A 23,549-nucleotide genomic window follows, 5' to 3' on the forward strand; every position below is an offset into this window, starting at 1 on the left:
TCCATACCCTAAAAACAGTCCAAGAACCCCAGTGTGTTGATAAGTCCAATGTGAGTGTCCACCAGTGTATATACAATCCACAGAAAGTGTAATCCAAAGTTTGCAGGTGGTGAATGGAAAGGTGAGCTCTAAAATTAGCAACTCCTCAATCCAACAGTTTGGTGACTGTCCTTTGTTTGTCATGCTGCTCTCTTATACAGTTGTACTTCCTGCTTCCTGTCATGTGTCTAGTCACATGACAGGCCAACCATCCATTTATTAAAGACACATACACTTAAAATGTTAAGAGTAATAAAATGGCCTAAAAAACATGTAAAACACTTAAAACTCTATAATACATGTAAATGATTGTAATAAATAGAGCGGTAAAACACGTCTTTCTAAAAGCCAGCATATTATATAAATAGTGAAGAAAAGGCAAAAGCTTACAGCACCTGGTATTCCCAGGCGGTCTCCCATCCAAGTACTAACCAGGCCCGACGCTGCTTAGCTTCCGAGATCAGACGAGATCGGGCGCTCTCAGCGCGGTATGGCCAAAAGCGAGGGCTGCTCCAAAAGGTGGGCTATTTAAAGATCAGCCTCCGTAAAAGCCAGCATATTATATAAATAGTGAAGAAAAGGCAAAAGCTTACAGCACCTGGTATTCCCAGGCGGTCTCCCATCCAAGTACTAACCAGGCCCGACGCTGCTTAGCTTCCGAGATCAGACGAGATCGGGCGCTCTCAGCGCGGTATGGCCATAAGCGAGGGCTGCTCCAAAAAGTGGGCTATTTAAAGATCAGCCTCCGTAAAAGCCAGCATATTATATAAATAGTGAAGAAAAGGCAAAAGCTTACAGCACCTGGTATTCCCAGGCGGTCTCCCATAAAAGTGTAACAATCGGCCTTATCAGCCGAGTTACAAGACTAAAATGGGGTCAGATTTAACTGTGAGAGATGACTAGTGGTTAAAAGAATGAGACATAAAAGAAAATTGGTTTAAATAGATTTGGTGTATTTACAAGGTTCACATAAAAGACTTTAAAACAACACGATAAAACTAGGTAAACTCTGTTAAAAGAATACAGTTCATTTGTCCATACCCTAAAAACAGGTAAACTCTGTTAAAAGAATACAGTTCATTTGTCCATACCCTAAAAACAGTCCAAGAACCCCAGTGTGTTGATAAGTCCAATGTGAGTGTCCACCAGTGTATATACAATCCACAGAAAGTGTAATCCAAAGTTTGCAGGTGGTGAATGGAAAGGTGAGCTCTAAAATTAGCAACTCCTCAATCCAACAGTTTGGTGACTGTCCTTTGTTTGTCATGCTGCTCTCTTATACAGTTGTACTTCCTGCTTCCTGTCATGTGTCTAGTCACATGACAGGCCAACCATCCATTTATTAAAGACACATACACTTAAAATGTTAAGAGTAATAAAATGGCCTAAAAAACATGTAAAACACTTAAAACTCTATAATACATGTAAATGATTGTAATAAATAGAGCGGTAAAACACGTCTTTCTAAAAGCCAGCATATTATATAAATAGTGAAGAAAAGGCAAAAGCTTACAGCACCTGGTATTCCCAGGCGGTCTCCCATCCAAGTACTAACCAGGCCCGACGCTGCTTAGCTTCCGAGATCAGACGAGATCGGGCGCTCTCAGCGCGGTCTGGCCATAAGCGAGGGATGCTCCAAAAAGTGGGCTATTTAAAGATCAGCCTCCGTAAAAGCCAGCATATTATATAAATAGTGAAGAAAAGGCAAAAGCTTACAGCACCTGGTATTCCCAGGCGGTCTCCCATCCAAGTACTAACCAGGCCCGACGCTGCTTAGCTTCCGAGATCAGACGAGATCGGGTGCTCTCAGCGCGGTATGGCCATAAGCGAGGGCTGCTCCAAAAAGTGGGCTATTTAAAGATCAGCCTCCGTAAAAGCCAGCATATTATATAAATAGTGAAGAAAAGGCAAAAGCTTACAGCACCTGGTATTCCCAGGCGGTCTCCCATAAAAGTGTAACAATCGGCCTTATCAGCCGAGTTACAAGACTAAAATGGGGTCAGATTTAACTGTGAGAGATGACTAGTGGTTAAAAGAATGAGACATAAAAGAAAATTGGTTTAAATAGATTTGGTGTATTTACAAGGTTCACATAAAAGACTTTAAAACAACACGATAAAACTAGGTAAACTCTGTTAAAAGAATACAGTTCATTTGTCCATACCCTAAAAACAGGTAAACTCTGTTAAAAGAATACAGTTCATTTGTCCATACCCTAAAAACAGTCCAAGAACCCCAGAGTGTTGATAAGTCCAATGTGAGTGTCCACCAGTGTATATACAATCCACAGAAAGTGTAATCCAAAGTTTGCAGGTGGTGAATGGAAAGGTGAGCTCTAAAATTAGCAACTCCTCAATCCAACAGTTTGGTGACTGTCCTTTGTTTGTCATGCTGCTCTCTTATACAGTTGTACTTCCTGCTTCCTGTCATGTGTCTAGTCACATGACAGGCCAACCATCCATTTATTAAAGACACATACACTTAAAATGTTAAGAGTAATAAAATGGCCTAAAAAACATGTAAAACACTTAAAACTCTATAATACATGTAAATGATTGTAATAAATAGAGCGGTAAAACACGTCTTTCTAAAAGCCAGCATATTATATAAATAGTGAAGAAAAGGCAAAAGCTTACAGCACCTGGTATTCCCAGGCGGTCTCCCATCCAAGTACTAACCAGGCCCGACGCTGCTTAGCTTCCGAGATCAGACGAGATCGGGCGCTCTCAGCGCGGTATGGCCAAAAGCGAGGGCTGCTCCAAAAGGTGGGCTATTTAAAGATCAGCCTCCGTAAAAGCCAGCATATTATATAAATAGTGAAGAAAAGGCAAAAGCTTACAGCACCTGGTATTCCCAGGCGGTCTCCCATCCAAGTACTAACCAGGCCCGACGCTGCTTAGCTTCCGAGATCAGACGAGATCGGGCGCTCTCAGCGCGGTATGGCCATAAGCGAGGGCTGCTCCAAAAAGTGGGCTATTTAAAGATCAGCCTCCGTAAAAGCCAGCATATTATATAAATAGTGAAGAAAAGGCAAAAGCTTACAGCACCTGGTATTCCCAGGCGGTCTCCCATAAAAGTGTAACAATCGGCCTTATCAGCCGAGTTACAAGACTAAAATGGGGTCAGATTTAACTGTGAGAGATGACTAGTGGTTAAAAGAATGAGACATAAAAGAAAATTGGTTTAAATAGATTTGGTGTATTTACAAGGTTCACATAAAAGACTTTAAAACAACACGATAAAACTAGGTAAACTCTGTTAAAAGAATACAGTTCATTTGTCCATACCCTAAAAACAGGTAAACTCTGTTAAAAGAATACAGTTCATTTGTCCATACCCTAAAAACAGTCCAAGAACCCCAGAGTGTTGATAAGTCCAATGTGAGTGTCCACCAGTGTATATACAATCCACAGAAAGTGTAATCCAAAGTTTGCAGGTGGTGAATGGAAAGGTGAGCTCTAAAATTAGCAACTCCTCAATCCAACAGTTTGGTGACTGTCCTTTGTTTGTCATGCTGCTCTCTTATACAGTTGTACTTCCTGCTTCCTGTCATGTGTCTAGTCACATGACAGGCCAACCATCCATTTATTAAAGACACATACACTTAAAATGTTAAGAGTAATAAAATGGCCTAAAAAACATGTAAAACACTTAAAACTCTATAATACATGTAAATGATTGTAATAAATAGAGCGGTAAAACACGTCTTTCTAAAAGCCAGCATATTATATAAATAGTGAAGAAAAGGCAAAAGCTTACAGCACCTGGTATTCCCAGGCGGTCTCCCATCCAAGTACTAACCAGGCCCGACGCTGCTTAGCTTCCGAGATCAGACGAGATCGGGCGCTCTTTTTTTTTTTTTTTTTTTTTATTAAGAAATTCCAAACATTAAAATACAAATAAGATTAAAAGTTTTCCTTTAAACAAAACATTTTCATATCACATTCTCTATATATACATTCAGGAATTTCAGAAATCTCTTTCAAATTCTGGCAGTTTCCACATCAAATCTTTTAAGACAGAACAAACGTGTGGAGTAAAAACATGATAAAAAGCATCTAAATTATTTTCACAATTAAAATGCAGATACAGTCTTCCCATGTACACTTCAGTTTTCCTTTTAAACAGTTTCCAAACATCCAACACAGTTTTTTCTTTTTTAGCCACAGTTCTTCTTTCCCATATTGCACTTTTCATCAACATTATCCACAGATTTATAAACTTTTTGTTATTACACTTCTTTTCCCACCCCAACATCACCACTCTGTTCCAGCCAATTACATTTTCATCCCATTCCACAGTCAAATCCCTAATTACACATTTACATTTGTTTAAAAAGGCCTCCAATTCTTTACAATATAAAAACATATGTAAAATCCCCTCCTCTTTCTCCTGGCAAACTTTACACATTGCGTTTTGTTCCATCCCTATTTTCTTTAAAATAATTTCAGTAAAAACCACCTTATGTCTTATAAAATACTCCAAACATTCCAATTTTGTCTCCACACATCTTCCTCTCATGTTTCTCCATATAAAATCTACTTTTAAGTCGCTGAATTTTTGCACCCAGTACTTATTTACAATCGGCTCTTTAAAAACACCATCTCTAAAAACACAATAAAACATTTTTACAGTACATTCTTTAAAATCAAACAATTTCTCCCCCAATTTCACATATATTTTCTCTGTTTGCACTTCTTCCATACTCTCAATCCTTTTAATCCAGTCTTTTGGTATTGCATTTTTTATGGTTTCATAATTGTTTGTTATTTCTTTTTCAGTATATTCTTCTTTTGCCATTTCCATTGTGTCCTCAATGTATTGTGTTGGTAAAAACCCCTCTTTGAACTCATATAAAATATCTCTCAACCTGGTTATCCCCACTCCCATCCATTTCTTAAAAAATATTTCTTTCTCTTGTTTTAAAATGTTGTTATTTAAGAACAGAGGTTGATTTAAAATGTTTTCTCTCCCGTGTGGATTGTACTCAATGTTTGCTAAAAACTTCCCCCAGGCACTTAAAATTTCTCTGTAAAACTCTGGTAAACCTTCTGTCATCCAATTTTTTGTTTTCATCCATAAAATTCCATCCCCCATGTTAAAATCACCACATTTGTTTAAAAAGTATTTCATTGTTTTCTTCCACTCACTTTTGTTATCCTCTTGCAGGTATTTTTTCACTATTTTCACCCTTAAAGCATTTTTTCTCTGTTCTACATCCATCAGTCCTAAGCCACCCCTCTCTACCGCCCCTAATATTGTATTATATGCAATTCTTGCTGGCTTTCCCTCCCATAAAAAGTCAAGAAAAGATTTCTTCAACCTCTGTTCCGTCCATAAAGGTATTTCAGATACATATAAAACATACCACAGCTTAGAAATCATTAAAACATTCAATATTAAAACCTTCCCCTTCAAATTTAAAGTTCTTAATTTCCAAAAATTTAATCTTCTCTCTATATTTGTTATTATTTCTTCCCACATGTCATCTCTTACTTTCTTCTCATTCTTCCCCATTAAAACTCCTAAAATCCTCATTTCTTCCACTTCCTTGAAATTAAAACATTCCATTAAATCCCCAGCTTTACCAAATCTCATGTATACAGTTTTGTCTTCATTTATTTTACTTCCAGACCCTCTACAGTATTCATTTACAACCTTCATAACTTCTTGCACGCTCTCTTTCCCTTTTACAATTATTGTTGTGTCATCAGCATATTGAAAAACTTTTCCCTCTGTCTTATTTTCTTCTATTTCTATCCCTATTATTCCTTCTTTCTGTCTAATAAGCAATCCTAATGGTTCCGATACAAGTGAATATAATAATGCTGAAAGTGGACAACCCTGTCTAATTGATCGAGTGATTTTAAAACATTCTGTTAAAAACCCATTGCATTTTATTCTTGTTAGAGCACCCCTATATAAAATCTCAATCCATTTAATAAAATTTTCCCCAAAACCAAAAACCCTTAAAACCTCAAATAAATACCCGTGTTCCACCCTATCGAAAGCTTTCTCAAAATCTAGACTAATTACATATCCCTCTTCATTTTTTTCTTTCATATACCATATTTCATCTCTTATACTCATCGTTATATCTGCTATGTCCCTTCCTTTTACACCGTATGCTTGATTTGTTTTAATTATGCTTGGCAATACTTCCTTTAATCTATTCGCTAAAACTTTTGCTAAAATCTTAAGATCCGTGTTCAACATTGTAATTGGTCTGTAGTTTTTTAAATCAGTTTTTTCTCCTTTCCTTTTATATATCAGTTTCATTAACCCCATGCTTGTTCTTTCATTAATACCTTCTTTTTCAAAAATTTCTTTAAAAACCTCATTTAAAACCTTTATTAAAACTCCTTTAAAACATAAATAAAATTCAGTTCCCAAACCATCTATACCTGGACTTTTCTTTTTATTCAGTTGATTTATTGCTCTTTCAATCTCTTCTTCCCTAATTTCTTGGTCACATTCTTTTTTATCCTCATCACTTACTCTTGCTTTTATCTGATTCAACAGTTTCTTTGTCTTTTCCTCTTCCACACCCCTTGAGCTAAACAGATCTTCATAAAAAGTTTGTATTTCTTTTAAGACCTTTTCATTCCCTTCCACAATTTCCCCTTTCACCCCTTTTATTTCTTTTATCATCTGGGCTTGCTCTCTCTTTTTCTCCAGGTCAAAAAAAAACTTGGTACATTTTTCTCCCTCCACCACATATTTGGCTTTGCTTCTTAGCCTCGCCCCCTCATACTTTTTTTCTTCTATTTCTTTCAGTTTTTCTTCCATTTCCCTGATCTTTTGTATGTCTTTATTTTCTCTGTTCAATTCCATTCCTAACATTTCTTGTATTTCTTTTTCTTTGTATCTCTTGCATTTCTGTATTAAATTGCAATATTTCATTGAAAATTTTTTGATTAGAAATTTTACATTCTCCCACCATATTCTCTTATCCTCTTCATACATTCCATTTTTCGTTTCTTTTGCTATAATTTCCTTAACCTTTGAAACATAATCTTCATTCTTTAAAACCTGTGTATTTAAAATCCATACTCCCGGCCCCCTTTGCATTTTACTCCCGTCCACCATAAAAAATAAAAACTTGTGATCGCTAAAACTTGTTTCTTCATACTTAATCTTCTCAATAAAATTCTCCACATTTCTCGTACATAAAATAAAGTCTATTCTGGTTTGGCATAAAAAATGTCCCACTATTTGTCTTCTTGAAAATTCTTTTTTCTTTTCATTTCTTTCTCTCCAAACATCTGTCATATTATTTTCTTGCATTAAAGCTTTTAATTCTTTTCTCCCTCTGTCAGTTTTAAAAACCATTCCTTCTGCCATGTCTTGTTTACTAAAAACTGTGTTAAAATCACCCATCATTATTATATCTCTATGTTTCTTAAGAACATTTCTTAAAACATTAAAGAACTCTTTCTTTGCCTTCTCCTCCCCCGGTGCATGTACATTTACTAAAATCAAATCTCTTTCTTCATATTTTGTTTTGACTACCATACATTTCCCCACGTTGTCCTTAAATATAATTGTGCTTACTTTAAAAATATCTTCCTTCATTAAAAATGCCACTCCTCTCCCCAGCCTTCCATCTCCATTATTATATAAAACACCTCCATCCCATCTTTTTTTAAAATCATTCATTAAATCATCCCTCCAGTTTGTTTCCTGTAGTGCAATGATGTCTTCTCTCTTGCATTTTTCTTTAACTTTTTCAAATTTTTTAAAATCTAACAGCCCTCTTGCATTAAAAGTCACACAATTTAAAACCATTAAAAAAAGTGGTAAACATTTAAAAACCATCTTCTCAGTCCTCCTCCAAACCCATCAGTACTTCATATCGGTTCAAACATTTTACTCGTCCCTTTTTCATAATTGTTTTTCTTGCAACTTCCACATTTGGTGTTACCTTTAATGTCCGTCTTCTTGTTGGTTTCTCCACTCTGTCCTTTCCCATGTCCTCCATGTTTTCCTCTTCTTCACTGTCTGTTTCTTTGTTTTGCTTCTTTTCCACTTGTCTCTCTTTATCCACCTCATCCAGAAAATCTTTAAAAGTTGAAGTTATTTCCATTGGTGTCCATGTTAAAGTTCCTTGTAGTGTTTGTTGCTTGCTATTTTCCTCCTTTTGCTCGCCTTCTCTGTCCTTCTCGTTGTTTGTTTCTTTTTCCATTTCATGTTGCTGCAAACTCTCTGTTGCATTCTCTTTTTCAATATTTCCGTCATGCTTGCTGTTTCTTTCATGCATTTGCCCATCCACCTGGATTTCTGTACCTCCCTCCTCTTCCCCAAACCAACACTCACATCTGTCTAAGATCTTTCGGCATTCCGGGCACTTAACCGCAGTACAGTCCCGTGCGAAGTGCCCCCTCTCCTCACATTTGTGGCATTTAAAATCAGGGCAATCTTTCATTAGATGTTCCGGGCTCATGCACAACCGACAGGTCTTCACCTGGTGGCTATGCATCACCCGGAAATATTGCGGCCCTTCAGCTGTTTCCAGCTTTGTGCTGTAAGGGAGGGAGACAACTTCTCTTGGGAACCTCACTCTAACAAACCTTGTACCATCCTCAATGTTAGTGCCCGGATACAGCCTTCGTTTCATTTTTGACACGGGTAGAACACCCCATCCATTCAATTTTCCTAAAATTTCTTCATCATCCAAGTAGACAGGCAAATGCATGAAAGAAACAACATAGTCTCTGTTTTGAAGTTTTTTTACCTCACATACTGTCCCTTTTATTTTCAGTCCATCCATCAAAGCGTCACACATTTCTTCTTTTTCCAGAGTCAGTTCATATTCTTTGCTTTGTCTTGGTCGCACCGCTAAAATTTTTCCTCCTCCGATCTGTTCAGCCACAGCTTTGATAACGTCCACCCCTTTTGCGTCATTTGCCTCTTCCACATTAATAATCACCGTTGCTTCTTTCAAATACCTCCGTTTTTCCAAAACTCCTTTTCTTTCCAAATTAGGTCCAGCTCGTTGTCGTTGTCCTTTTTCCAGTCCAGTGTCATTGACCATTCCAGTTTCTCCCGCCAGTCCAGTATCGTTAACCATGCTTGTCTCTCCAGCCAGTCCAAAGTCGTTTGCCATAAATCCATCCATTGTTTATCAAAAAAGAAAAAAAAATACTAACCACCTTCCAGCCAGCAAACTGCTGCTGTCAGGTGGTTATAAAACTGACAAAAAAAATAAATAAAACACTAATTAAATGATGCAAAACAAACAAACAAAAAACACAAAATGGTGGAGAGCCTTTCTCTCCCTACTGCAGCCAAACCTTGTAAACAACTCACTAGCTCCCTCTAGTGCGCCGAAGGTGGTATGGCCGTAAGCGAGGGCTGCTCCAAAAAGTGGGCCATTTAAAGATCAGCCTCCGTAAAAGCCAGCATATTATATAAATAGTGAAGAAAAGGCAGAAGCTTACAGCACCTGGTATTCCCAGGCGGTCTCCCATCCAAGTACTAAGCAGGCCCGACGCTGCTTAGCTTCCGAGATCAGACGAGATCGGGCGCTCTCAGCGCGGTATGGCCGTAAGCGAGGGCTGCTCCAAAAAGTGGGCTATTTAAAGATCAGACTCCGTAAAAGCCAGCATATTATATAAATAGTGAAGAAAAGGCAAAAGCTTACAGCACCTGGTATTCCCAGGCGGTCTCCCATCCAAGTGTAACAATCGGCCTTATCAGCCGAGTTACAAGACTAAAATGGGGTCAGATTTAACTGTGAGAGATGACTAGTGGTTAAAAGAATGAGACATAAAAGAAGATTGGTTTAAATAGATTTGGTTTATTTACAAGGTTCACATAAAAGACTTTAAAACAACACGATAAAACGAGGTAAACGCTGTTAAAAGAATACAGTTCATTTGTCCATACCCTAAAAACAGTCCAAGAATCCCAGTGTGTTGATAAGTCCAATGTGAGTGTCCACCGGTGTATATACAATCCACAGAAAGTGTAATCCAAAGTTTGCAGGTGGTGAATGGAAAGGTGAGCTCTAAAATTAGCAACTCCTCAATCCAACAGTTTGGTGACTGTCCTTTGTTTGTCATGCTGCTCTCTTATACAGTTGTACTTCCTGCTTCCTGTCATGTGTCTAGTCACATGTCAGGCCAACCATCCATTTTTTAAAGACACACACTCACTTAAAATGTTAAGAGTAATAAAATGGCCTAAAAAACATGTAAAACACTTAAAACTCTATAATACATTTAAATGATTGTAATAAATAGAGCGGTAAAACACGTCTTTCTAAAAGCCAGCATATTATATAAATAGTGAAGAAAAGGCAAAAGCTTACAGCACCTGGTATTCCCAGGCGGTCTCCCATCCAAGTACTAAGCAGGCCCGACGCTGCTTAGCTTCCGAGATCAGACGAGATCGGGCGCTCTCAGCGCGGTATGGCCGTAAGCGAGGGCTGCTCCAAAAAGTGGGCCATTTAAAGATCAGCCTCCGTAAAAGCCAGCATATTATATAAATAGTGAAGAAAAGGCAAAAGCTTACAGCACCTGGTATTCCCAGGCGGTCTCCCATCCAAGTACTAAGCAGGCCCGACGCTGCTTAGCTTCCGAGATCAGACGAGATCGGGCGCTCTCAGCGCGGTATGGCCGTAAGCGAGGGCTGCTCCAAAAAGTGGGCTATTTAAAGATCAGCCTCCGTAAAAGCCAGCATATTATATAAATAGTGAAGAAAAGGCAAAAGCTTACAGCACCTGGTATTCCCAGGCGGTCTCCCATCCAAGTACTAACCAGGCCCGACGCTGCTTAGCTTCCGAGATCAGACGAGATCGGGCGCTCTCAGCGCGGTATGGCCGTAAGCGAGGGCTGCTCCAAAAAGTGGGCTATTTAAAGATCAGACTCCGTAAAAGCCAGCATATTATATAAATAGTGAAGAAAAGGCAAAAGCTTACAGCACCTGGTATTCCCAGGCGGTCTCCCATCCAAGTACTAACCAGGCCCGACGCTGCTTAGCTTCCGAGATCAGACGAGATCGGGCGCTCTCAGCGCGGTATGGCCATAAGTGAGGGCTGCTCCAAAAAGTGGGCTATTTAAAGATCAGCCTCCGTAAAAGCCAGCATATTATATAAATAGTGAAGAAAAGGCAAAAGCTTACAGCACCTGGTATTCCCAGGCGGTCTCCCATCCAAGTACTAACCAGGCCCGACGCTGCTTAGCTTCCGAGATCAGACGAGATCGGGCGCTCTCAGCGCGGTATGGCCATAAGCGAGGGCTGCGCCAAAAAGTGGGCTATTTAAAGATCAGCCTCCGTAAAAGCCAGCATATTATATAAATAGTGAAGAAAAGGCAAAAGCTTACAGCACCTGGTATTCCCAGGCGGTCTCCCATAAAAGTGTAACAATCGGCCTTATCAGCCGAGTTACAAGACTAAAATGGGGTCAGATTTAACTGTGAGAGATGACTAGTGGTTAAAAGAATGAGACATAAAAGAAAATTGGTTTAAATAGATTTGGTGTATTTACAAGGTTCACATAAAAGACTTTAAAACAACACGATAAAACTAGGTAAACTCTGTTAAAAGAATACAGTTCATTTGTCCATACCCTAAAAACAGGTAAACTCTGTTAAAAGAATACAGTTCATTTGTCCATACCCTAAAAACAGTCCAAGAACCCCAGTGTGTTGATAAGTCCAATGTGAGTGTCCACCAGTGTATATACAATCCACAGAAAGTGTAATCCAAAGTTTGCAGGTGGTGAATGGAAAGGTGAGCTCTAAAATTAGCAACTCCTCAATCCAACAGTTTGGTGACTGTCCTTTGTTTGTCATGCTGCTCTCTTATACAGTTGTACTTCCTGCTTCCTGTCATGTGTCTAGTCACATGACAGGCCAACCATCCATTTATTAAAGACACATACACTTAAAATGTTAAGAGTAATAAAATGGCCTAAAAAACATGTAAAACACTTAAAACTCTATAATACATGTAAATGATTGTAATAAATAGAGCGGTAAAACACGTCTTTCTAAAAGCCAGCATATTATATAAATAGTGAAGAAAAGGCAAAAGCTTACAGCACCTGGTATTCCCAGGCGGTCTCCCATCCAAGTACTAACCAGGCCCGACGCTGCTTAGCTTCCGAGATCAGACGAGATCGGGCGCTCTCAGCGCGGTATGGCCATAAGCAAGGGCTGCTCCAAAAAGTGGGCTATTTAAAGATCAGCCTCCGTAAAAGCCAGCATATTATATAAATAGTGAAGAAAAGGCAAAAGCTTACAGCACCTGGTATTCCCAGGCGGTCTCCCATCCAAGTACTAACCAGGCCCTACGCTGCTTAGCTTCCGAGATCAGACGAGATTGAGCGCTCTCAGCGCGGTATGGCCATAAGCGAGGGCTGCTCCAAAAAGTGGGCTATTTAAAGATCAGCCTCCGTAAAAGCCAGCATATTATATAAATAGTGAAGAAAAGGCAAAAGCTTACAGCACCTGGTATTCCCAGGCGGTCTCCCATAAAAGTGTAACAATCGGCCTTATCAGCCGAGTTACAAGACTAAAATGGGGTCAGATTTAACTGTGAGAGATGACTAGTGGTTAAAAGAATGAGACATAAAAGAAAATTGGTTTAAATAGATTTGGTGTATTTACAAGGTTCACATAAAAGACTTTAAAACAACACGATAAAACTAGGTAAACTCTGTTAAAAGAATACAGTTCATTTGTCCATACCCTAAAAACAGGTAAACTCTGTTAAAAGAATACAGTTCATTTGTCCATACCCTAAAAACAGTCCAAGAACCCCAGTGTGTTGATAAGTCCAATGTGAGTGTCCACCAGTGTATATACAATCCACAGAAAGTGTAATCCAAAGTTTGCAGGTGGTGAATGGAAAGGTGAGCTCTAAAATTAGCAACTCCTCAATCCAACAGTTTGGTGACTGTCCTTTGTTTGTCATGCTGCTCTCTTATACAGTTGTACTTCCTGCTTCCTGTCATGTGTCTAGTCACATGACAGGCCAACCATCCATTTATTAAAGACACATACACTTAAAATGTTAAGAGTAATAAAATGGCCTAAAAAACATGTAAAACACTTAAAACTCTATAATACATGTAAATGATTGTAATAAATAGAGCGGTAAAACACGTCTTTCTAAAAGCCAGCATATTATATAAATAGTGAAGAAAAGGCAAAAGCTTACAGCACCTGGTATTCCCAGGCGCACTCTCCTCTAAGTCCCTATACTGAGCAATTATTGACCAATCATTGAGCGCCGTTGAGCAAGTTGAGCATCTCAATCAACCAATCACTGAGCTCTGTTGAGCCGGCTGCTTCCTCAACCCACCAATCAGATGGCCGGACCGGATCAAGTGCATCATGTGAGTGACAAGCGTAAACAACCGTACTATCATCAATGGACTGAGATCGGTAACAGTGAGATCGGTAACGGCAAACAAGAGGTAAGTCCAGTATATTCTCCAGCTCCAGAAATGCTTTCTAACAGTTTTTTTTTTTTCCTGCATGGATTTACGTGCAGTAATTACAAAGCTATTAACTTTAAAGTTTTAAAAGCATTAATAGCGAAAATATAATCGCCCATCTAACTAAGTTACTAACATGAATCGTAAACTGCAGTAATTCTTTATAGTCTTTGTAATGTTTTACTAAAAAGTAAATACTTTGGAAATACCCAAACACAATCAGGGCTGGACATTAGGACTAACCTACTATCCAAATACAGGTAGATTTTACCTGTGGCTAGTAACACTAACGTTACTGTCACTTGCCAGTTTGTCCTGTTGGAATTGACTACTTACTGTACATTTAAATCGTTTAGGGCTGTTTTGTCCGGCTATCTCCACTAATCTAAACTATTTTGTCTATTTTTGTAGTAACTGATAAGTCATTAACAGTCAATAACATGTTAAAACACTGAAAACACAAGGCAAGCAAAAATATAGTCTAAAATGATAAAACCATTACCTTTTGAACTTTTAGCTAATCACATGAAATATCACATTAAAAGGTAAATCAGATAACATCCATAAAGATTACTCAGTACTTGTGTAGTATTTTTTTTATTACTATTATTTTACAAAATACCTTTTTACTTCTAATTTAAGTAATAGTAATAGCAGTACTGTTACTTGTGTACATGTTTTGCATCTCCTGGTCTTCCAGTGTTTAGTCCCCTGTACAGTTTGAAAAGAAGAAACTAATCTGAATCTGTTTCTGTTTTATTACAACAGATAAAAAAGCATGGATTTGGAGGGACACAAGTGCAGTGTATGTGGCAGTAGTTTCTCTGTGAAGTCCAACCTGACTCGGCACATGCAGCTTCATGGTCCAAAGGGATATGTGTGTGAAGTGTGTGGGAAAAGCTTCTCACTGAAACAGCAGCTGAGCAGCCACCAAAAACAGCACCTGTACCCATGCATCCGTCTGTACAGGCAGGGAGAGGCCAAGCTGCAGTGTACGGATGCAGCTAAGAGTGTGGCAGTGGCCCCCAGCAAAGCAGTAGACCCCAGCTGTCTGGATTCTGAAAAGGCGGAGGCTGCTGCAAAGAAAGCTGGAGGGGAAATGTGGAAAGGCCAGCTAGTTGTCACATTCGGCAAATATGCAGGACAGTCTTTCAGGTGGCTGCTCGAAAATGATGTGGGCTGGGTCATATGGCTGCTGTCTGAATATTGCCAGAAGGGTGAGAAGAACGATCTCCTAAAGTGGCAAAAGGAGCGATTGCTGCAGTATGCCAGAGAGTTCCCGCCTGTCACCTTTCATCTTGACAAACACTTGGAGGTAACTTTGACCCGTTAACTGAGATTAAATTATATTTACTGTTTTGTTTATAAAAAAAAAATGTAGTGCATGTGTAAATAAGTTAGGCACATATTAATGCACCTTCAATAGTAAAATCATCAATGTTTACTCTGCACAAAAGCTTGTGCTTTAGACATAGGAAGTGGTAACAGTGTAAGTACTTGTGTTTATGTGGTACAATACAACTCTGTATGTGTTTTTCTATAATTTCTTTATTTTCTGCATGAACAGGAGTCAAGGAAAGACAAAGGAAAGAAGGCTGAATCTACCCTTTCTAAGTTCCAGCAGGATCCTGACTATGCCAGTGATGCTGAATTGTTGGCAGCTGCTGGTAATTAACATTTAACACGGCATAACTCTATTTTGAAATTCATATAACATTTTCTTACTGATGTATTTCAAACATCTGACTAAATACACTGCCGAAATATCACACATTTTATGGCACTGATAATGACGACAGTAGGTTTTGGATTTCACTTTAATTTTCAGCAGGGTGAGGTATATTATCAAGCTAGCTGCCCCTTTTTCAGTGTAACAGATTTAATGCCTAAATGCTTTTTTTGGCATTTAGATAACACATACAAAAATCTATTTAATTTGTATATGTGATATGTTAGATTTTTTTATTATATTACAATATTTGTTTACACTATTGCCTATATTTTTTGTAGCAGCTCTATACTAAAATGTTTGTATTAAATATAATTTGTGTTCTCTAAAATAAGATCTGATAACATGGAAAATAGAAACAAACTTTGTTTATTGTGATAATGCTTGTGTTTGTCATTATATTCACATCTTAAGCAATGTGCTCAATACATTTTGTCTGATTTTTTCTACAGAGACTGTCCTTGAAGAGTCTGAGGTAGCGGTCTCCACACAGCTGACCACCTGGGGAGAGCTCACACCGGCTGTGAGTCAGGACTCTTCCCACAGCCTCAGCACATCTCAGGGAAGACCTTCTTCCCCTGTTGACACCTCTGCCTCAGAAACTGGTAACATCTTGCTGGAGGGCTGGCAGAAATACTGGGAGCATCCACCTCCATCTACACAAGCCAATGGTATAGCTCCTCCTAACATCAAGTGGCTGAAATGTGATGAGATGTATGGTCTGTTTGAGAGGCCTTCCAGGTACAAGAATGCCAAAGGAGATATTGTGGAGAGAAGGCTTTTAAAGGAGAAGATGCAGTTCCACCCACCCCCAATTCCTACTTCTGTCAAGGGAGGACTGCCCAACATGATGGCATTTTTCACAACCCCTGCCTTCTTCTGGCGCCCAGTTGGTGTGATGCAAGCCAAGATCCGCTGCCCTAGCTCCAACTGCCCTGCACCACCAGGTGAATACCTTGAAAAGAAAGGTTTTGGTAGTTATGCCAGGCAAGTGTGTGGGATGAAGTACAATTACACCCTGTTGACAGAGAAGCTGAAGTGTTCACATTGTGAAAAGATGAGGCGGGCAGTGAGTAAGACACATAGTGACGCAGACAGTGAAGATGAGGACAGTCATCATGTTCAGCAGTACATTTGGCTGGCACACAGTCCCAAGATTCTGATGAACTTGGCCCCGGCCATCAGAAGCATGTTTCCTGCCATACTGTGTGGGAAGCGTGCTATTGACAAAGGAGTGGTTACTCTTCTGAATGACAGGGTCAACAGTGTGTCCATGAACAAAGTCCAGAGAGTGCTGCAGCAGGGACATGATGAGTGGTATGTGGAGCGCCGTGACCTGTACCAGACTCTCCTGTATGAAGCCCACACAGCTGGATCTGCATCGTCTCAGAAGAGCATCCTGTCCTTTGTCAAAGCTGCTGGTACTTACACCCCTCCTCTGCCCCGGACTCCCCTTCCTTGTGCCCGTGTGCTGAGGCGTGCACACATGATCATGGAGATGGAGAGGATGCCTGTGTACAGAGCCTCAATCCTCAGTGTGACTGGAGAAATCCTCTGCATTGATGGTACAAGAAAGGTATGTGTATTGTATCAATTCATGAAGTTATGCAGACTTAATATTTATTTAGTCACTTTAAAGTGACTTGAGCCAGCTTATTGTTTTGAATAAGGGACTTTGGCCTCACTGTTCAGTGTTCAAATGTGATGGATACAAAATGTACATGCATTGTAATTCATATAAATTATATTGGACAGACAGGTTATTGTTAGATCTTATCAAATGAATGTTCTGCTTTGTGTTTTCCAGGTCCTTAAGAAGATATATGGTGATGGTCAGGGCACCATGCAGTATGTCACCAGTGTGCTGAACGAGTGGGGCCAGTTCTTGACCACAGTGGTGGTGGCAGCTGAGTCTGAGGGGTGTTACAGCCGTATGGCCAAAGGTCTGATGGGCCGCTTTGAACGAGCTAGGGCTCCTGCACCAACTGTCATATATGCAGATAACAACTGTTGTCGGTAGGTAATAACACATCCATATACCCTGATAAAATTTGTCATTCATTTAATGTTAAAAAAACAAAGAACACATGCTGAATTTATATTGTTTCAGTGACAGTGGTTCGTCCTTCCTGGAGAACCTGTTCGGGGACTGGGTGCAGAAGGGCACTGTGGTCAGACTGGACATTCGACACTGGCTGCACCGCTGGGATGCTGTTGTCATCAAACAGAGCCATGCCAAGTATGGGGTGTTCATGAGTGCCCTTGCAGGTGCAGTGCTGGCCTACTACAAGGACGATATGATGCTCCTAATCCAGGCAGTCAGGAAGGGCAACCAGGAGTTGTACGCCAGTCTTTCAGACGAGGACATGATAACCTTCCTCAAACCTCACCAGATCAGGTCCTATGTCAGACGGATCACCCGTGGGGTTGAGGTTAAGTGTACTATTAATCCATGTATAATCTTTATGTATAAGAAGCTCAAAACATACTTCACTAAAATTAACTAAGTTGTCACACTACTATATTTCATTTTGGAAATACTTCCAATTATTGAAATAATTTCACATTTTAAGCGATATAACTATATAAAATAAATGTGAATGATTGTTACAGGAGACAGCTTCAGCAATTGAGTCCATCATTACGGAGTTCAAGGGACCTGCAGGCCTTGACATTGATGGAATCCACCTGTTCAAATCAGCACAGGCAGTGGATTCTCACTGGGCAACTGCAAGCAAGCATCTTAGTTGTATGCAGGTGGGTAAACATTTTTGAACTAATCATTGTAAAATCATACAAACTCAAACTCACAGACACCATAATAAATAAGCAACGCATGTTTTATAGGACCCCCCTGGCATACAGCTGTATGTTTCAGTGAAGGTGGTGGTGCTGAATGGTGTCCGCCTGAACAAGTACAGGTGTCGGCGAGGCAGTAACTCCTTGGAGGGCTTGCACTCACACCTGTACAATGCCATTCCCTCACAGAGATGTGGAGTTATGCCATTCCAAGTAAGTATAAACAGCTTTAATATTTTAAAAAAATATTGATTACACAACATTGTTCATAAGCATATTTTACCTGTATCCTCCCTGCTTTTGTGCTACCCTCTCTTCCTGTGTGTATGTGAGCTCTATGCTGTTCACATAGCATCAACCGGGTGTATGAGATGCGCACACACACAAAATAGCCTATTGCGGACAAAAGACAAATTGTATGTCATGCTGCTGGGCGATGCCCACTTTGTAATCAAAATTAGTTTCTGATGTACAATAATGCATGAATGGTCATGTCTTTCAGGTGTATCTGATTGCATTTGCTGTGCAGTGGAACAGCCGCATGGAATCACTCCGGGTTGCTGGTGGTCATGGCAGGCAGACGTGGTGTATGGACCCACGGCAGATTCAGCGCCTGAATCAGCAGGCTGTTGTGCTCTTCGGTAAAGAGCATGTCCTCGAGCCCAACTTTGCCTCTCCAATGCCCTACCCTGCTGTATACAAGGACCCAGACGAGGAGGAGCTCCTTGGAGTAGAGTATGCCATGTGCCAGTCAACCAGCTTCACTGCAAGGGATTACTATGCCCAGCAAGGTACACAATCCTGCATTATAACAATATACATACATACTGAGCAGTCAAATACCTATAAATATCATGCATATTCTATCCATGACAAGTATGCATGATATAGTTCATTTTTATTTTACATAATATGAAACAAATGAACTGCAGCATCGCCATGTTGTATTAATTAGTCTACTGTTAGTTGTTGTAACTGCCTAGACACACTGGTGATTAGTACATTACATATTTGCAGTTGAGGAAGAGCAGGCCCGTGAAGAAGAGGAGACGGCTGAACAAGGCGAGGACAAGCTGTCAGATGAGGGCGTAGACATGGGTGCAGAGTCAGAGGAGGATCCTATGGACACTGTCAGTGACAAACATGTCATCCTCACTCAATCAGAACAGGTGGAGGAGGAGGACAGTCCTGCTCTGCAGGATGTGCTGATGACCCAGAGCCATCTGCATCTTCCTGGGCTGGAGGAAGTGGAAGCCTTGGCCCTTCTCATTTTAGAACTGGCAGACAACAGTGACCGTCACCTAGTGCCAGCTGACCTAAGGCTGAAGATTGGCAATGCAGTTGGTGCTCTGCATGAGCATGACAGGTCTGCAGCCAACTTTGTAAAAAGGTATGAGTCAAGGTGGGGTTACACCCTGTTTGGCAGATGCTTGGGAGCTGACACACCTGAGACCAGAGCAGCACAGAAGACAAAGTTTTCCTGGATGAAGTACCCTCAGTCAGCCCAGGTGACTGAGGATAGTCGTCTGTTGTACCTCATTATTAAGATGCTGAAAAACCGGCCACCAGCCAGTCGTCTCACCTCCCCCACTAAAATCACCAATGCAATCAAGGGCCAGTATAAAAGGATTGTAGACCGAGTCAGAGACGATCCCATCCTCAAAGGTCTCTCCATTCCTCTGCCCAATCTGAATGCCAAGTCCATCTCTACATTCATGGCACGGGAAGAGAAGAAGGCTAACTACAGGGCAACAGTAATGCCAAAGGTGAAACCCCACCAAAGAGTGCTGTCAGAAGAACCAATGCCAGCAGCTCCGACTCTGCCAGAATCCCTTCCAGCTCCAGATCGACCTCAGGTTCAGTACCAGAGCCTACGTCATACAGCTGGGAAAAGGCATGGTCAGAAGCGGAAGTAAGTTGTTCAGTTCTTCATGTCACAAGTATGTGACTTTACTACTTTATTCAAATATGTGAACATATCTGAATTTATCAGCTGAGTGGTTTAAACTTAAACACAACAAACCACGTGAATTGATAGTCATACACATTATTTCTCATTAATTATACTCATCATCATATGTATGATTTATTTTTGCAGGGTTGATGTGGAAATGCTTGGGAACCGGCCCATTCAACCTAAACCCCCTGTGGCCACGTACATCCCACCCAGAGCGTCAGCAGCACCTGTCCTGGTAGTGGTTCCTGCACAGCCACAGGGACCATCTATGATGCTCTGTGGGGCATCCAGCAGTCAAGGGTTCATACCTTTCACACCACCTCCTGCGCTGACATCCAGACCAATCAAGCCTCATAAATCCATGAAGCCTTGTGGGGCCTGCCAAGTACCCCAGTGTGGTGGGCAGCGCAAGAGGTACACGCCCTCCAAAGACAAGGCTGCTGAAAGTAGCCAAAAAATATTTACCTATTGCCCAGCAACTAGGAAGTCCACCACTTCAGGTTTTGAAGGTGTTGTGTTCAACAGTTTTGAACACTTCAAAAGTGTAGTAGATGAGGAACTAAAAAAGAAAAAAAATAACAACTAGAGAGCCAACTCCATCTGCAACTACATCCCCCAAATCACATTCCCCAAGTCATATTTGCTACAATATCTGCCTGTTATACCAATTCATTATACACCACCTATAAAACACATACCTATTTTCTCATAGAAAAAAAGATGTGTTTTTAGTGAATGTAAATATCTGCTTAACATTGCATACTATTGCACTGCATTACCTCATCCCCTTGTATATAGTACGTATATTGTATATTGCTTAATGTGTACATGTATAAATCTTGTAATACGAATCCTGTAAATAATAACTTATTAGTTCCTATTTTGCTATATTTTCTGCTAAATTACATAATAATTAATGTTAATTCTATTCTGTTTACATTGTTTCCTTGTGTTAATGTTATTGTTGTTGTGTTGTTTATTTATTTCTAATATGTAGATATATATTGTTGAACAAATAAAATAAAAGAATGTTTCCAAATATATGATTCCTTTCACTGCTGTTTCCCCATTTGTCCACTTGATAGAGGTAAAGACTGTCACATGAAACTGTATTGAGTATAAGAGAGGCTGAATTACTTACCAGTAAGGTAAAGATAAAGTCTTTTTCTAAAATTCCATTAAGGCCCTTTTATGTGTACATTTTACATGCTCCCAGGGCGAATGGGGCCAATAGAGTGAATAATATCTCAGATATGAGCAAATTACACTTTGTTCAAGTACCCTAATATAGTTTCTTAGATTTTTTTTTCAGTGATCTTGCAAACATTGTAACTAAAAGTCTCAAGTTTATTTGTAAAGTGCATTCATTCATACTTCAAACAGATATGACAAACACATTTGTTACATTACTTGTTTTTTATTGTTTTAATTAAAGCATTATGTTTGTTACATTATGTGACAGACATCTTATTATTAAGCAATAAGGTTCGAGAGGCCGTGCTGTATCATGAATAAATTAGGCATATAAAACGGTTACCACACAATAAAAATATTAATATCAAAAATATATATTAATTTATATATATATTAGGTTGTACGTTTTCATAAAGTAAAATCATTAACTGCCTTCCGCTGTAAAAAGTAGTCCCTAACTGCTAAAGCTTTGTTTACGTTGCTAAGGAGGTTCAATGATACACAAAACCGTTGAGTGAAGCGGTCAAAGCCGTGCTGTATCATGAATACGACACAGCTGCTGACCAATCAGAATTGAGGAATGGAACTAACCGTTTTATAATACTTAATAAAACATTCAAGTCAGAGATTCTAGTCTTCATGGTCTTATTCACAAAAACATAAAAAAGAACAGTAAACCATTTCAGAGGTAAACAAGACTTAGTATTGATATCCCTCCCCTCTCCTCTCTTCTGTCTATTTCCATATGGCCCCTCCCCTCTCCTGCTAATCTGCTTACTTCTTTTTTTTTCACAGTGATCAGGACCCAGGATAGGGACTTGGAGGGGTCATGAGCCATTCCCAGGCGGTCTCCCATCCAAGTACTAACCAGGCCCGACGCTGCTTAGCTTCCGAGATCAGACGAGATCGGGCGCTCTCAGCGCGGTATGGCCATAAGCGAGGGCTGCTCCAAAAAGTGGGCTATTTAAAGATCAGCCTCCGTAAAAGCCAGCATATTATATAAATAGTGAAGAAAAGGCAAAAGCTTACAGCACCTGGTATTCCCAGGTGGTCTCCCATCCAAGTACTAACCAGGCCCGACGCTGCTTAGCTTCCGAGATCAGACGAGATCGGGCGCTCTCAGCGCGGTATGGCCATAAGCGAGGGCTGCTCCAAAAAGTGGGCTATTTAAAGATCAGCCTCCGTAAAAGCCAGCATATTATATAAATAGTGAAGAAAAGGCAAAAGCTTACAGCACCTGGTATTCCCAGGCGGTCTCCCATAAAAGTGTAACAATCGGCCTTATCAGCCGAGTTACAAGACTAAAATGGGGTCAGATTTAACTGTGAGAGATGACTAGTGGTTAAAAGAATGAGACATAAAAGAAAATTGGTTTAAATAGATTTGGTGTATTTACAAGGTTCACATAAAAGACTTTAAAACAACACGATAAAACTAGGTAAACTCTGTTAAAAGAATACAGTTCATTTGTCCATACCCTAAAAACAGGTAAACTCTGTTAAAAGAATACAGTTCATTTGTCCATACCCTAAAAACAGTCCAAGAACCCCAGTGTGTTGATAAGTCCAATGTGAGTGTCCACCAGTGTATATACAATCCACAGAAAGTGTAATCCAAAGTTTGCAGGTGGTGAATGGAAAGGTGAGCTCTAAAATTAGCAACTCCTCAATCCAACAGTTTGGTGACTGTCCTTTGTTTGTCATGCTGCTCTCTTATACAGTTGTACTTCCTGCTTCCTGTCATGTGTCTAGTCACATGACAGGCCAACCATCCATTTATTAAAGACACATACACTTAAAATGTTAAGAGTAATAAAATGGCCTAAAAAACATGTAAAACACTTAAAACTCTATAATACATGTAAATGATTGTAATAAATAGAGCGGTAAAACACGTCTTTCTAAAAGCCAGCATATTATATAAATAGTGAAGAAAAGGCAAAAGCTTACAGCACCTGGTATTCCCAGGCGGTCTCCCATCCAAGTACTAACCAGGCCCGACGCTGCTTAGCTTCCGAGATCAGACGAGATCGGGCGCTCTCAGCGCGGTATGGCCATAAGCGAGGGCTGCTCCAAAAAGTGGGCTATTTAAAGATCAGCCTCCGTAAAAGCCAGCATATTATATAAATAGTGAAGAAAAGGCAAAAGCTTACAGCACCTGGTATTCCCAGGCGGTCTCCCATAAAAGTGTAACAATCGGCCTTATCAGCCGAGTTACAAGACTAAAATGGGGTCAGATTTAACTGTGAGAGATGACTAGTGGTTAAAAGAATGAGACATAAAAGAAAATTGGTTTAAATAGATTTGGTGTATTTACAAGGTTCACATAAAAGACTTTAAAACAACACGATAAAACTAGGTAAACTCTGTTAAAAGAATACAGTT

At 39.9% G+C, this 23,549-nt stretch overlaps 16 non-coding genes and 1 pseudogene across 16 annotated transcripts; all 17 read right to left on the minus strand.

The window, feature by feature from the left end:
* Positions 1-422: 422 nt before the first annotated feature.
* LOC141303071 (5S ribosomal RNA) lies at positions 423-541 on the minus strand. The gene has a single exon (XR_012343054.1). It is a non-coding gene; the product is annotated as a 5S ribosomal RNA (ribosomal RNA).
* Positions 542-625: 84 nt separating this feature from the next.
* On the minus strand, positions 626-744 carry LOC141302989 (5S ribosomal RNA). The gene has a single exon (XR_012342974.1). It is a non-coding gene; the product is annotated as a 5S ribosomal RNA (ribosomal RNA).
* An 801-nt stretch (positions 745-1,545) lies between these two features.
* LOC141303083 (5S ribosomal RNA) lies at positions 1,546-1,664 on the minus strand. The gene has a single exon (XR_012343066.1). It is a non-coding gene; the product is annotated as a 5S ribosomal RNA (ribosomal RNA).
* An 84-nt stretch (positions 1,665-1,748) lies between these two features.
* LOC141303636 (5S ribosomal RNA) lies at positions 1,749-1,867 on the minus strand. The gene has a single exon (XR_012343615.1). It is a non-coding gene; the product is annotated as a 5S ribosomal RNA (ribosomal RNA).
* Positions 1,868-2,668: 801 nt separating this feature from the next.
* Positions 2,669-2,787, minus strand: LOC141303072 (5S ribosomal RNA). The gene has a single exon (XR_012343055.1). It is a non-coding gene; the product is annotated as a 5S ribosomal RNA (ribosomal RNA).
* An 84-nt stretch (positions 2,788-2,871) lies between these two features.
* On the minus strand, positions 2,872-2,990 carry LOC141303001 (5S ribosomal RNA). Its single transcript, XR_012342986.1, has one exon. It is a non-coding gene; the product is annotated as a 5S ribosomal RNA (ribosomal RNA).
* A 6,482-nt stretch (positions 2,991-9,472) lies between these two features.
* Positions 9,473-9,591, minus strand: LOC141304097 (5S ribosomal RNA). The gene has a single exon (XR_012344063.1). It is a non-coding gene; the product is annotated as a 5S ribosomal RNA (ribosomal RNA).
* Positions 9,592-10,344: 753 nt separating this feature from the next.
* On the minus strand, positions 10,345-10,463 carry LOC141304098 (5S ribosomal RNA). The gene has a single exon (XR_012344064.1). It is a non-coding gene; the product is annotated as a 5S ribosomal RNA (ribosomal RNA).
* An 84-nt stretch (positions 10,464-10,547) lies between these two features.
* LOC141304101 (5S ribosomal RNA) lies at positions 10,548-10,666 on the minus strand. Its single transcript, XR_012344066.1, has one exon. It is a non-coding gene; the product is annotated as a 5S ribosomal RNA (ribosomal RNA).
* An 84-nt stretch (positions 10,667-10,750) lies between these two features.
* LOC141302958 (5S ribosomal RNA) lies at positions 10,751-10,869 on the minus strand. Its single transcript, XR_012342943.1, has one exon. It is a non-coding gene; the product is annotated as a 5S ribosomal RNA (ribosomal RNA).
* Positions 10,870-10,953: 84 nt separating this feature from the next.
* Positions 10,954-11,072, minus strand: LOC141303041 (5S ribosomal RNA). The gene has a single exon (XR_012343025.1). It is a non-coding gene; the product is annotated as a 5S ribosomal RNA (ribosomal RNA).
* An 84-nt stretch (positions 11,073-11,156) lies between these two features.
* Positions 11,157-11,275, minus strand: LOC141303013 (5S ribosomal RNA). The gene has a single exon (XR_012342998.1). It is a non-coding gene; the product is annotated as a 5S ribosomal RNA (ribosomal RNA).
* Positions 11,276-12,076: 801 nt separating this feature from the next.
* On the minus strand, positions 12,077-12,195 carry LOC141303026 (5S ribosomal RNA). Its single transcript, XR_012343010.1, has one exon. It is a non-coding gene; the product is annotated as a 5S ribosomal RNA (ribosomal RNA).
* An 84-nt stretch (positions 12,196-12,279) lies between these two features.
* LOC141303495 (5S ribosomal RNA) lies at positions 12,280-12,398 on the minus strand. Its single transcript, XR_012343475.1, has one exon. It is a non-coding gene; the product is annotated as a 5S ribosomal RNA (ribosomal RNA).
* Positions 12,399-21,980: 9,582 nt separating this feature from the next.
* On the minus strand, positions 21,981-22,103 carry LOC141303702 (5S ribosomal RNA; annotated as a pseudogene).
* Positions 22,104-22,187: 84 nt separating this feature from the next.
* On the minus strand, positions 22,188-22,306 carry LOC141304209 (5S ribosomal RNA). The gene has a single exon (XR_012344175.1). It is a non-coding gene; the product is annotated as a 5S ribosomal RNA (ribosomal RNA).
* Positions 22,307-23,107: 801 nt separating this feature from the next.
* Positions 23,108-23,226, minus strand: LOC141303038 (5S ribosomal RNA). The gene has a single exon (XR_012343022.1). It is a non-coding gene; the product is annotated as a 5S ribosomal RNA (ribosomal RNA).
* Between the last annotated feature and the right edge of the window lie 323 nt (positions 23,227-23,549).

The sequence above is a fragment of the Garra rufa genome, unplaced genomic scaffold, assembly GCF_049309525.1.
Source record: "Garra rufa unplaced genomic scaffold, GarRuf1.0 hap1_unplaced_001, whole genome shotgun sequence".
Lineage (NCBI taxonomy): Eukaryota > Metazoa > Chordata > Actinopteri > Cypriniformes > Cyprinidae > Garra > Garra rufa.